Below are 13,445 nucleotides of genomic sequence, written 5' to 3'. Positions count from 1 at the left end.
ATTAAATCGCAGTCTTGTCTGTTTCTAAGTAGGGAGTCGGCCAGACTTTTACATTGTGTCAGAGTTGGAAGGAAAATGCCAGGAGCCTAGAAAGAGGTCTCTTCCCAGCTTTTGTTGGCCCTGAAAGCATATAAAGCTATATCCTCACAGATCCGGGGGCTTCGGAGATGGGGAATTTAGAATGTTGGAAACTATAAGAGCATTGAGCCCATGGGCAGGATACTAAGCCTAGAGAATGAATTGTAGCAAGTGTTGATAGACTTTGGCAAAGACAGGCAGTTCATGGCCTCTTGTAGTGAGGGATGGTTCCTCAGCAACTGAGGAGACTCTGGAGGAAATTATTCCCTAACACTGGAGGGTTAGTATCCGTGGTTTGTTTCCTGTGGCAGACAGTGAGCTCAAGCCTTGATCAAGTCAGAGACACCACAAGTGACGTGCACCTACCTCCCAAACAGAGTCTGCTCCTCTGAGGGAGGACAGGAGGCTGCCCAGGACGAGAGTCTACACCCCATCAAGTACCTTCCATACCCACCAGATCCAGCCACTAAATCCACGGCCAAGCCTGAACCTGTTGGGGGTGGACGCAAGCCAGGTGAGATGGGGCAGGGAAGGAGAAAGATCTGTGTGTAATTGAGTTGGAAATTCATTTTATTTTATAGGATGAAAATGATGGCATTTTCAAAAACAGCTGAGAATATGTGAAACCCCAAATGACTGGAAGTTAAGACCAAGATTTCAATTTCCAAAAGGGTTGTCAATATAGCGTAAATGGAATGAGCTGTAATGAGAACACTCCATAAGCAGATTGGCAGGGTGTCAGGGCGAATTAGAAAAAGTGCTTCTGTTGCTTACGCCACGGCTTAGGAAAGGCATGAAATGGGTACTTGTTTCAGCTCCACAACAGGGCCTAGCTATGTCAATTTGCTTAAAAAATAAAATATTAGTCAAAATCTACACTGAAGTCCAGCTTAAGTGGTCCAAAACTGCATTGGAATGCATTCTTGGGATGACTTTCCGTTGGCAGGCGTATCACTTTTATGTACTGACACCTCTGTGCCCTCATCCAGTAATGTGGATATAGTTATACTTCATTCAGACATAAATATCAATTCAAATAATTTATTCTAAAGAACTACTGTAATCTTTAACAAGTACTACCAGTGTCGATATAGATGGAACATTCTTTGCCTTTCTATGGATTTGAGATGATAGTTTTAATCATGGGAAAAATCAGTTCACGCTCACGTCTCTGTTTTGCTCCAGTGAGCAAAGGTGCCAAGGCCAAGACGGCGGCTTATGTTTAGCATAACACCATGGAACTGTACCGATGGCCAAAATCCTGCTGAGACACCTAGAAAAATAAACAATATTAGTGGGAGAGGGTCTTGGTCATACCGCAACATGGTCATGTGACAGAACTCCTTTGACTCCCCATGGGAGGCCTCCCCCTCTCTGAGGAGCAGATGAAAAGTGGGTGGAATGGGGAAGATGTGGGGAGCTAGAGAAGAGAGAGGAAGGACTGGGATTAGTATGCTAAAAAATAAAATAAAGTATATTCATAAATGTTTTTGCTAGCAAAGTGACATTTCTAAGGGGAGATCGTTATTTAAATTAAGCCTTGTTTGCTTATAATTCTAGATGAAGATGAGAAAGCCAAAGCGGTTCTTCGTTTGAATAGCTTTTCCTACTTACTTTTGTTTGATATATGTTCCATTTTGTGTAAGTTTGTTTTCACTTTGTGCCTAGTTTTGTGTGTGGCGGGGGGAGGGTGCCAGGAGAAACTGGAGAACTCTGTCTCTGGCACCTTTCACTTCATAGTTTGAAATAGGGTCTTCGGTTATCTAAATGAAAATGGATTCACGTATTTGAATTCATGCTTCCTGGTTGGCGGTACTGCTTGGGAAGAATTAGGAGGTGTGACCCTGCTGGAGGAATTATGTAATGGGAGGGGGCATGTTTGAGTTTTCAGAAGTTATGCGCTGTGCCCATTGTACTCTCTGCTTCCTGCCTGCTGTCCAAGATGTGATTTCTCAGCTGCTGTTCCAGATGTCTGCCATCTACTCCCTCTCTTTTTCCGTCATGGGCTCTAACCCTCTGGAACCATAAGCTCCAAATAAATTCTCCTCCTATAGTTACTTTGGTCATGGCGTTTTAAGCACAGCAATGGAAAAGTAAGTAATACACGATTTCACCCTGAGTCTGGGGTTTCTCAAGGGGGTCTGGCCAACAAGTTTCTGTGCTCTTCCTTCTTAGCTCCAGTGCTGGGTTATAGGCACACATGAGAACGCCCATCTTTCTTGAGATGCTGGGGGTTTGAACTCAAACCCTCTGGCTTATAGACAAGCACTTTTCATTCTGAGCTATCTCCTGTGCCTAAAAGTCTATTTTAATTTAGTTCTATGTGCACGGAATTTGGCCAAGACTGGGAAGACTGAAACTTATTTAAGCTCTAAATATTTCTTCCTAAAGCTCTAGTTTTTTCCCCAAGTCAGTATGGCAGTGATTTTTTTTTTCTGTCTCCTCTTCCTTCTGGATAAGCAACCCAGAACCCAGAAGTTGCTCCAGGTCAACTTCTTTATTCTCTTCTAAAGTCAACTGGATATAGGGTAAAAATGGGCATTCTCCATTTTCCATCAACAATAAAACAACCTTCCTTGGTTTCAGTCTAAGGTCTAATTAGAGTCTAAGGTCTGACTGGGTGTACCACAGTGGTGTAGTGCAAAACAGTGAGAATTAAGAATATTCTTCACCGTGATATTCTCAAAAGATTAATACTAATAGAGTAGTAGTTTGTGTTCTGAATGTCTGATTCTATCATCTCCAGTGTTATCTCATCCCTGTCAACAATAACAACAATAATTACACACATACACATGTGCACACATGCACATGCCTGCATACACATTATTATGTCTTGAAGAAAACTTCTTTAGGAAATATGCACAGGCACCGTATATAAAACAAAAAAATCATTGGAAATGAAATGTAAATAAATGTTCTGACAAAGAGTTCGAAGTAGGAGAAGACAAAAGAATGAGTATTTTTACTAAAAGCATGAAACAAAGAGCTGATGGAAGTGGGTGTTGAGTTGACGTTCACCCTAGAAGCCATTCTATTCCATTAATTGCTTTTAATTCCTTTTTGTGCCACATAAGCTGATTATACAATCTCTCAGGATCCCCATTATGTTCATTTCTGCTTGGAAGTTTCTTCATTTCAATTTCAAGCAAAAATTGTACTTTACTAAAACTCTAAAATGCTGAAATTTCATTTCCAATCAGTTCTATTCATTTCCTTTATGGAAGGTTGATTACACAAAATTGATATACTAAGATGATGTTGGTCATCTTTGGACAAGACTCTTCACAGCTAACTTGTATCTGAAATATCCTAAAGTATACACATACCCCTTCCTGTCTAATACAGTGCGCTCCAATGGCTGAGAAAACCAAGTCACCTACCTTTGAAGATCAGAGTGGGACCAGCAAGAAGACTCAGTGGGCGAAAGTGCCTGCTGTGCATCCCTGAAGATGTGAGTTTGATCCTCAGGACCTGAAATAAGTTGGGTGGCTTTTAACTATAATCCCAGTACTTCTATGGCAGGAGGGGAGCTTGAGACAGGACAATCACCAGGAAGCTAACAGACTAGCTAGCCTGGAATAAGTCCTGAGTAAGAAACAAGAGAGACCCTGCCTCACCAAGGTGCCAGGAGAAAGTCAGAGTTTTGGACTTGCCCAAGGTCATTCAGGAAGTGGCAGTCATGGATTTTGTGCAAGTCTCTCTCACTCAGAATACCACATTCTTTCAAGGACAATAAAAAACGTGAAGTCAGCTGGTTCCTTTTGACAGTTGTGACAGGCAATGGTAATTGTCACTTTGATTTGGATGCTGTGTCTGATGACTTGATCTAACTAGTCAAGATGTTGCTATGAACGTCTTTGTGTATGTAATTAACATATACATTTACAATCAATTCATGTTAGGTAATTATCTCTATATTGTGTATGAGCCTCATCTCACTGGCTAAAGGTCGTCTTAAAAGCAAAGAGTAGAGTTTTCCCAGAAAGGACAGAATATTCCTGAAGACCTTGACAGAGAAATCTTGGTGAAGTTTCCAGTAGCATGCCCTTCAATTTCTAGACTTCTCAGCCTGAAGCTGGTGAACTGGTTCCTGCAAGCTTCCATCTCACCCAACGGTACTGTTTACTTCTCTATCTGTCCCCACGTTCAAGGCCTCACCCTTCACCTTGTACATAATAGGCACATTTTATACATCAAATATTAATATACATATTTGATTTGACATAAACATAAAATATCAGCCTTTTAATTCTTCTCTCAGTATGTTTATAATCAATATTGTGATCCGAGTGAGATAAAGAGCTAGAGGCCATAGAGAATGTGGGGAAAGCCCAAATGGAATCTTGTTCTTTCCCCCCTCAGAAGGCTGTTTCCTAGAAAGAAATACAAAGTTCATGATGAACCCCAGAAAGATGCTTTTATCTGTCAAAAGCTTCATGAGAAGTTCTGCTCACTTCACTTTTATTCAAGTGAAAAGAGTTAATGAATCCTTCAAAAGAGTTCATGTCAAAATGCCCTGTGCCGTAAGTTTTAAATGCGAACCGACTTTGATAACGGAAGACAATGAAAGAGCATTTGTTTGGAAAGGCATGAGACATTTTTTATTTTATTCCCGTGGCATCTGATTATGATTCAGTGCAGGGGTCACATCTGGAAAGAGGACTGGCCTGCTCAAATTTGACTCACACTTGCCATCTCCTGTCATTCTTTCCTGAATTCACAGAAGCCACTCAGACGATGGAGCATTGTTCAGCGCCATGTGGAGAATAACTGAAAGATCAGTTTGGATTCCCACTGCAACCATGCTGACATTTGCTAAAATGCCCAAACCCGATGGGATAACTACTTCACAGTTGGCTGAACTCTGAGGGAAGGAGTTTGACAGGCTGATAAGGGGGAAGGCTGGTCTACTCCTCGGCTTTCAAAGGCTGTAAGAACTTGTCAACTCTATCTTCGTTCCCAAACAAACCTGAATTCCCACCCCCGCCAGTAGAGTCTCGTTTTCTGCCACAGCTCTACTTAACTTCCAAGGCACTGATATTACAGGCATGAAGAGATAAGTCAGATGATTTGCAGCTACGACTATAACAGATTTTTCAGAGAGACAATGGGGGGATGGAGGCTTGGTGGGTTGGAGAAGTCTTTTTCTTTCAGCGAGCTATAAAATCTGAAGTGAAGGCACAATGGCTTAATGAGTTTCCGTCTCTGTACTGTGACAAATCTACAATTTGGCCATTGTGAAAGCAATGATATGTTTCGTTAATTTCATATGTTCATTTAATAGAGTATTTGGAAGGCAGGCATTTTTGCTTTAGAAATTAGAGCAAGGGAAAGCTGATAAAAAGCTTCAAGTTGGTGCTCAGCCCTTCGTGAAATACATTAACATTCACGTGTCTTTTCAGACATGAAGACAAATCTCAAAGCCATGTTTTATCCTTCCAGTCATAATCTTAGTAATAGAAGAGGAGAAATCTTCACTCCTCTGTCTCCCCAGAATCTATACTCCCCCCACACTCACTTGCCTTTTCAAGGTTTTTAAATTATTTTTATTTGTATTATTGTACGTGTATGGGTATTTTGTTTGCATGTATGTCTATAAACTATGAGCATGCAGGGCGCACTGAGGCCAAAGGATGACATTGAATCCCCTGGAACTAGAGGTATAGACAACTATAAGCTGTCAGGTGGGTGCCGAGAATTGAACCTTGGTCCTCTGGAAGAATAGCAAGTGCTCTTAACCATTGAGCCATCTGTCCAGCTCTCGCACTATATGTTTTTATTAGTACAGTTGCTTGTGAAAATGGGCGTCCCATCATGGCATGTTCCTTATGCTGTGTTAGCCTCTGTGCTATTCCTAAATCCCCTGTGAGGATAACTCTTCAAAGTCAAGCCACAGAATCCCTGTGCTCTTACCTGTTCTTCCAACCATCCTCAGTTTGGACTTCCTTGGGTTGATAGAAGCTGACCCCAGACAATGACTTAAAAGTTCAAGTCCTGTACCAGTAACAGGATCAAGGAAGCATGGGATGTCAGCACTTTCAATACTCACTGCCTGTGAATCAACCGAAGCTTCTAGAGAAAGACTTCAGTGGCAAAAGAGCATGCATGAGACTAGGGAGAGCTGCAATGGTCTGGTTCTTGCAAATGTGGTTGCAGTGGTGCCACAGCACACTTGTCCCCACAGTTACTCCTTCAACAAAGGGTTTATCTCAGGTGTGAAGTGACACTGTCTGCAATCCACATGGCAGATTCGTCAAACCACTCATTGAACGTATCCATCCACCATATTCCTCCTTTGCGTGTTGAAGCTTCATGGTAAGAGTCTTACTCTGTAGAAGTCATCCTGGGCTGGTCCCAGAGGAATATACAAATCCAGTTTGAAATTTGATGGGAATGGATGTGGTTACTAAAGAAAGAAAAAAGTCTTACTTTCCTTAACTAAGTTTCTATCTCAGTGTTGTCAACAAGAAAAAAAAGTGAGGTGAGGAGTATGGAGAGGGATGTCACAAGGGAGCTTTGTACTGCAGACAAAGTCTGTGAGCCAGATGTGGTGGTACACACCTGGAGTCCCAGAACTTGAGCGGCTGAGGCAGGAAGATCTCACGCTTGTGCTGCATAGTGAGATCATGCCTCAAAAAGGGAGGAAAAAAAATGAAGGAGGGAGGGAGGAAGAGAGGGAAGGAATGAGCGAGGGAGGGATTGAGGGAGGGGGAGAGAGGATCATACATAAACAAACAGCAGTGTAAGATAAATATCAAGAGCTGCTGTAGTTTCCTGGGGTGAGGAGGCTGGGCTTAGTCAGCCACCTGTTGTTTTGGCAGACTCCCTCTGAGGAAGAGGGGATGCTTTAGCAGCCCTGTCTTGACCAGCTGCTTTGCCAGGGATAAAGCTGAAGACTTACACATCTATGGCAGCATTTGCAGTTGGTGGGGAATGTTCTGTGACATCCACTCTCTGTGGGATCTCCGTTTGTTTATTCCCATGAAACCACTAGCCCGGCCCCAAGGAAATGTGGGTTGTGTGACCACATTTCCCATTTACCTCATCACCAAGGAGTGAGGTTGTTGACATGAGGGGGACCGAACCATGAAGAACTGAGAGGTCTGGAAAGATACTGTAATAGCAAATGACTACACAAAAGAACCTCATTCTTTAGCTAGGTTTTCAAGGTCTTACCCTGCAGTTATGAATGGACTGTGCTAAACATTCTTGCCCCTTGTGATCATAGGCATAAAGTCTTTGCAGTTATTTCTCACCAAATACCTGCATTTTTAGGTATGAGTTTTTGTTCGGAGAGCGATGCATTTTCTCATTCTTGAGACACAATGGCCCCACTGCGCCACTATGGAACTCTTCCTGGTAGACCAGTAGGCTAGTCTGAGACACAATGGCCCCACTGAACCACTATGGAACTCTTCCCGGTAGACCAGTAGGCTAGCCTAGACTTCGAGGAACCAAAATTCCTTGTAGATAATGAAAAAATTACTTATATGGGGTCTATGTGGTCCAGTGTCTGTGTCCATGTGTGCACCTTATGTGTAAGCTCATGCATACATATGTGCATGAACGAAAGAGTAAATACAGTTTCCCAGAATGCCACAAATGGGGGAGCAGCTGTTTGTCTCAGACCTGAGGTGAATGTAGATTGATTTGAAGTTACTTCTGGCACAAGAATTAGAAAGGCTTTAGTTTCTCACTTACATTTAACTTACTTTTGGTTTTCTTCTCTATCATTCCTCAGGTTTCTGGAGCTTGACCCAGAGCTGACCTTTGGATAGACGTGAAGGTAAACAGAGACCTGAAACTCTATCTGTATGTTCTTTTGTCTTGGGGACTGTAAATCGGGGCATTAGGTGAATAACACAGCTTGGCTTTGTGTCATGAAAAGCAATTTGGGCTGTGGTAAGGGCAGGATTTATGAAGCTGTCTGGCCAGGCTTGGGCAGGATGCCAGCTTCCACCTGCTTTGCAGTTGGGACCGTGCGCGGTTGTCACACTGCTGAAGTAGCTAAATTCCTTTCGCTGGATAGACCTCTGGACCCACCAAACCCCAAACAGTAGGAGTGGAAGGGGGCGGCTGTGGGGTGATGTGTGTGCATGTGTGTGTGTGTGCATGTGTGTGTGTGTTTCTGTGTGTTGCTGTGTGTGTGCCTGTGTGTGTTTCTGTGTGTGCGTGTGTGTGTGTGTGTGTGTGTGTGTGTGTGTGAGCATGCGTGTGTAAATAGCCACAAAGGAAAGCAGTCAGCTTTTAGGAAACAAATTCAGTGTGGACTCCTTGTTAAATCTTGAGCAAAACTCACTTAAAAAAATAAATAAATAAAGTGACCTTGAGTTGGCTCAGTGAGTGAAGGCTCCTGCCTCCAGTCAAGACGACCTGAGTTAAATCCCTTGGACCCACGTGGTGAAAGGAAAGAACCAGTTCCTACAAGTTGCCCTCTGACCTTCACACGCGTGCCATGGCATATAGTCCCCCCTACAAATGAATCAATAAAACATGATACATTTTTTGAGCATAGCTGTATGTATAAAACATTGTAACTAAGTTTTTTTTTTTCTTTTTCATGGGAATCCATGAACTTTGTTTTTATCCAGAAAGGATGGACGATGTCATACATAGCAAGCTAGAGATATAGAATTTGTTATCCAGGGACCCCTGTCACACTGAAAGGGGATAGGCTAGGACAACTAGCAATGTTGACGGCCACTCTAATCGTGGGCAATTTACAGATGCACACAGTGCGCCAACTAAGTGACTGTCGTGTTACAGGGCTGCTTTCCTAAGAAATGACAGAAAGGATACTGTCTTTTTGATCATGCTGGGCACCCTCCATGAAGCAGATGGCCCAACTGTCACCATGCCAGAGTACAATGCACGGTGTCCACAGTAAAATCACTCTGCTGCCTTTATTCACGGTCCTGTCTCTGCCTGAGAAAAAGGGCCTGAACCCAGCAAACCTTGCCTTCCTCTGGAACAGTTCTTGGATAGCACACAGAGTCTCGTCAGCAATACCTTATCGGCTGACCCACTAGGATTGAAGACAAGGCAGACTGCAGGTGGAAAACAAGCATTTTAATCTCAATGCTAATAAACTTTGGTATAGGCACGTCCTTCTGTAGCAAATCCGCGTTGTTTTTCAGCTTTCTTGCCTCGTTCCTGTACTGGTTATGCTACATCGCTGCCCCTGCCCTTCCTGCAGATACAGCTGTAGCAGATTACCAAATCATGACAGCTAAAAACCATAGAATTTTTTTTTTCTGATGGGACGAGGAGCCAGAAATCCTAAATCAAGGTGTCAACAAGGTTCTGCTTTCTCTAAAAACTATAAGGGCAAAGCCTTTCTTTTCCTTGCCTCTGACAATTTAATGTACCTCCAAACATATTTTGAATAGTAGCAGCCCAACTTGCTACCCATGGTTTGTTTGTTTGTTTGTTTGTTTCTTTCTTTCTTTCTTTCTCTTCCTTCCTTTCTTTTTTCTTTTTGGTTTGTTTTTCAAGACAGGGTTTCTCTGTGTAACAGTCCTGAAACTCACTCTGTAGTCCAGGCTGGCCTTGAACTCACAGAGATCCACCCACCTCTACCTCTTGAGTGCTGGGATTAAAAGTGTGCACCACCACTGCCCAGATCTGTGGTCTTTTTTTCTAGGTCTTAATGTCATCTTCTCTTTTATAAGGATGTCAGTCATAGGACTTGAAGCTGACCCTAAAATCTAGGATGCACGCATCTTGTGATTATTAAATGAGTATATTTTCAAAGATCTTCCAAATAAAATCTGGGTGGCAATGAATTCTGAGGGGACACTGGTCACCTCTCAACAGCTCGGAACTATGACAACTATATTCTTTAAAAATGGCCATTTTACTCCTGCTGTTTATACTCACACCCAGGTGATGGCTGTCATGGGCTTCGCCATCCTGTTTTCTCTCTTCAGCACTGTGGTGGTCTGTTCCTTCCTGCCTCTCAGCAAATAAACCCACTAAACCTTGACGCATGGACTTGTGGATGATTTTCAGTCTCTCTATTTAGCTCATCTTCCTAGGTTTCTGGGTCTGCACACACATAAAAACGAGTAGATCCAGATACCAAGTGCGGAAACAGCAAGATTCCTTGGACCTAGCCTTATTAAAGGCTTACCCACCAGCTGGATGAGTCAGGAACAGAGAGGACATTTGAGTCAGAATTTTAGTCTCTAGCTATATCTATTATATCTATTGGCCAAAGTACCTTCCGTACCTAGAAGACCAGACCCAACTAAAGAAGACTTTTAAAAAAAAGATTGACTCATTGGCTATAATAATAAAGAAGTTTAGGCCTAGTAATGGGTGGTTTAATTTGCTTCTTAAAAGTGCTACCAGAAATAGAAATTCCTGGGGCTGGAGATGTGGCTCATCAAGAGCTTGCTGTTCCTGCCAAGGACCAAAGTTCAGGAAGCTCACAGCTGCCTATAACTTCAGCACTAGGGTGCCCAGAACTTTCTTTTGGCCTCTGAAGGAACAAACACTCATGTGCACATAGTGCACCCATACACATAAATAAACATAAAGTAAAATCTTTAAAAAAAAATGACTTCTGTTCTCTTACCTTGAGCTTCCCTAGTTGTGACTTAACTCTCTGAGAATGGCCATGGGCTAACCCAAACGTCCCCCTTTCCCCTTAGTTAAGGCCCACAGCAGGCATGTGCCTCTTTCTCAGCAGATCCAGTAAGTATAGATGCTAGTGCTAAGCTTCTGTGATCCTGGCAGGGTATCCGATCCTCTCAAAGCATGGGCCCTTGTCTTTTACCCAACCCCCAACCACAAGGTGGGATCAGAAACATCCACCAAATTATGTAACCTGAGAATCAAAGAGAGGTTTTTCCTTGTCAGAAATTCTTGGAGAGGCTACATGGAAAGGAAGAATAAACATATAACAAACATGCATTCCATTTCTGGATATAAACAGGAGCCTTTCTAGACAGCTGATAGAGCCGTGTCCACTTGCAAGACTTTACAGAAATACAAACTGTCTGCTTTGGGTCCACATACACTATAATCATATCTTTCATTTAATCATGCCACCGTAGTCTTATTTTTTCGCAACTGGACAGTCAGCTAAGGATGCCATTGCAAACTACCACAGGCTGGTAGCTTAAACAACATTGGTAACTAGAAGTCTGAGATCAAAGTGCTAGGCATTCTAGTTTCTGGTGGGTTTCTCCCTCCTTCTTCTAAGGGGTCACCTTCCCACGCTATCCCAATGTGGCATTCGCTCTGTGATCATAGAAAAAAAATAGAGAGATAGAGATGGAGGAAGAAAGAAAGGACAGAGTGAAGAAGAAAGACAGGGACAGCGAAGGAAGAGACCTGCTTTTCTTTCACGTCTCATAAGGACACCAATCACACTGGATTGGGCCTCGCCCTCTGACCATGATCGCCTGCTTAGCGTCTCTATCTACAGCTCAGTCCTGTTGGTTAGTGAAACCTCAGCGTATTAATTTGCTCAGTACACGATTCTGCTCATAACAAAGGGGCCACAGTTCCCTCTTCCTTTTCCTTCACATTTTGCCTAGTTTCTACAGTCGGGGAGAGGTGCGGCCTGACACTGATTAACTCTGGCATGCTGAGCCGCTTCAAATATTTTTTTCCAGCCCAAGATCTAAAATGTTTTCCAGTTTCCAATCTATGAGCTCTCAGAGGTCAGATCCTGATCCCAAACAAAGCCAGAATCCTATTAGTCTTTCCCTATCAATTAACCCTACGATTTCTTGCCATTTAATTGCCAGGTGTTTTTTCCTTAGGTCAGCAGGCCAGCATCTAGACTTCTGCCCCCAAAGAATATTTCCAGCCACGAATGACACGCACACACAGACACTCATGCAAATATTTTACGGTGTTCTGCATAATTATATCCTTAAGCACATACTGATGTGAGCTCCAAGCACAATTTATGGATACAGTCTCTATCACAGTACTTTGTTATTGGAATTCCTTCCTCCCATAAGCCAACATCAATATAGAAAAGACCAACGACACACATGTGATTCCTATTAAGTGTAACGCGAAATATGACCCTTAAAAGCAAATTGGTTACTAATTCCCAGAGCTGAGTTTGTTCAAATCCCATTTAAACTAAGTTACTTGTTCAAAGGAAATGCTTAGAAGTCAAAATTTAAGGTTAAGAAAAAAGGAAAAGCTTAGTTGTTGTGTGCCGAGCAAAATCCTTTCTGACTTTTCCTCTGGCTCCAGTGTCAACTTCTTCCAATATTGTGATGTCATCATTAGCTGAATTCCACACATACCAGCATGCCAGTACTGCACACTGCTGGTCCCGCTGTTTTACCAATTTGACTTTCAAATCATACTGTAGAATTAATTTGCTGAGGATCAAAGCGCCTCATTGTTCTACAATTAGAAAAGAGTTTTCAAGGAAGAATGAATAGCCTGGATGTCACAGTCACATCTAAAAGGTTTCCATTTAGCAGAAGGGAAATCGCCAGCTTACCAGTTTCTTCTGACGAGTTTAGTTCTCAGTGGTGCTGGTAGAACCTGATAATGTCATTCTTGGCGTTACCTTCTCACTGGATCCTTGACTACATCAATGCCTCCATCACTGTGAAGACTAAAGCTTGGGTACAGTGTGCCTTGCTATTTGTGCTAGAAACTTAGTCTCACAGGCATTTTTTGGAAGGAATACAAACAAGAAATGCATTTGGTGGAGCACAAAACGAAACCCTTGAAGACTGTGTTCATCTACTTCTGTGAAACGCACATTGAGATGCTGTCTACGGAAAGCACAATTAAAAGTTGAGATTGATTAACCTAGTTTTCCAACAAGTCTGGAAGGATATTTTTGCTGAACACTGCAGAAAGCAGCATGGGTTTAGAAGAACCACAAGCTCTGGGATTGGACTCCTGTATTATTCAGGAGCATTAACAGTAGAAGAGAGGAGCTGAGGAGTAGTTATTGCATCCTTGCTTCATAGGGACACTTCCTTATTTGTTTCCTCCCCCCCGAAACCCGAAATGAAGAAGATAACGTTTTGAATGCAACACTTGACAGCTTCTATTATGGTTTCTGTCACCTTTCCCTATATTTCCTAACTGTGCAGACTCCAGAAAAGGGCAAGGAATTAATCAGGTTGCCAAAAGAGTTGGGTTACACAGCATGCGGAAAGCCCTTCAGCTATGCTGTTTGCTCAGTTTCTGTGGGGAGTTGTGTGATAGCAGCCTTGAATTTAATATGCCTGGCCCTCTTCCACCTGGACGCAGTACAAACTCATTGCCTGCAGCTCCCTGCATCCAGAGTGGGAAATCAGTCATTATATTAAGAACGGATGGCAAATGATTCTGATCCACATTTTTTTAGATGGTATGTTTTTTAACCTGGA

The sequence above is a fragment of the Microtus pennsylvanicus genome, chromosome 4 (assembly GCF_037038515.1).
Source record: "Microtus pennsylvanicus isolate mMicPen1 chromosome 4, mMicPen1.hap1, whole genome shotgun sequence".
In the NCBI taxonomy this organism is placed as follows: domain Eukaryota; kingdom Metazoa; phylum Chordata; class Mammalia; order Rodentia; family Cricetidae; genus Microtus; species Microtus pennsylvanicus.
This window is presented reverse-complemented; position numbering follows the sequence as displayed.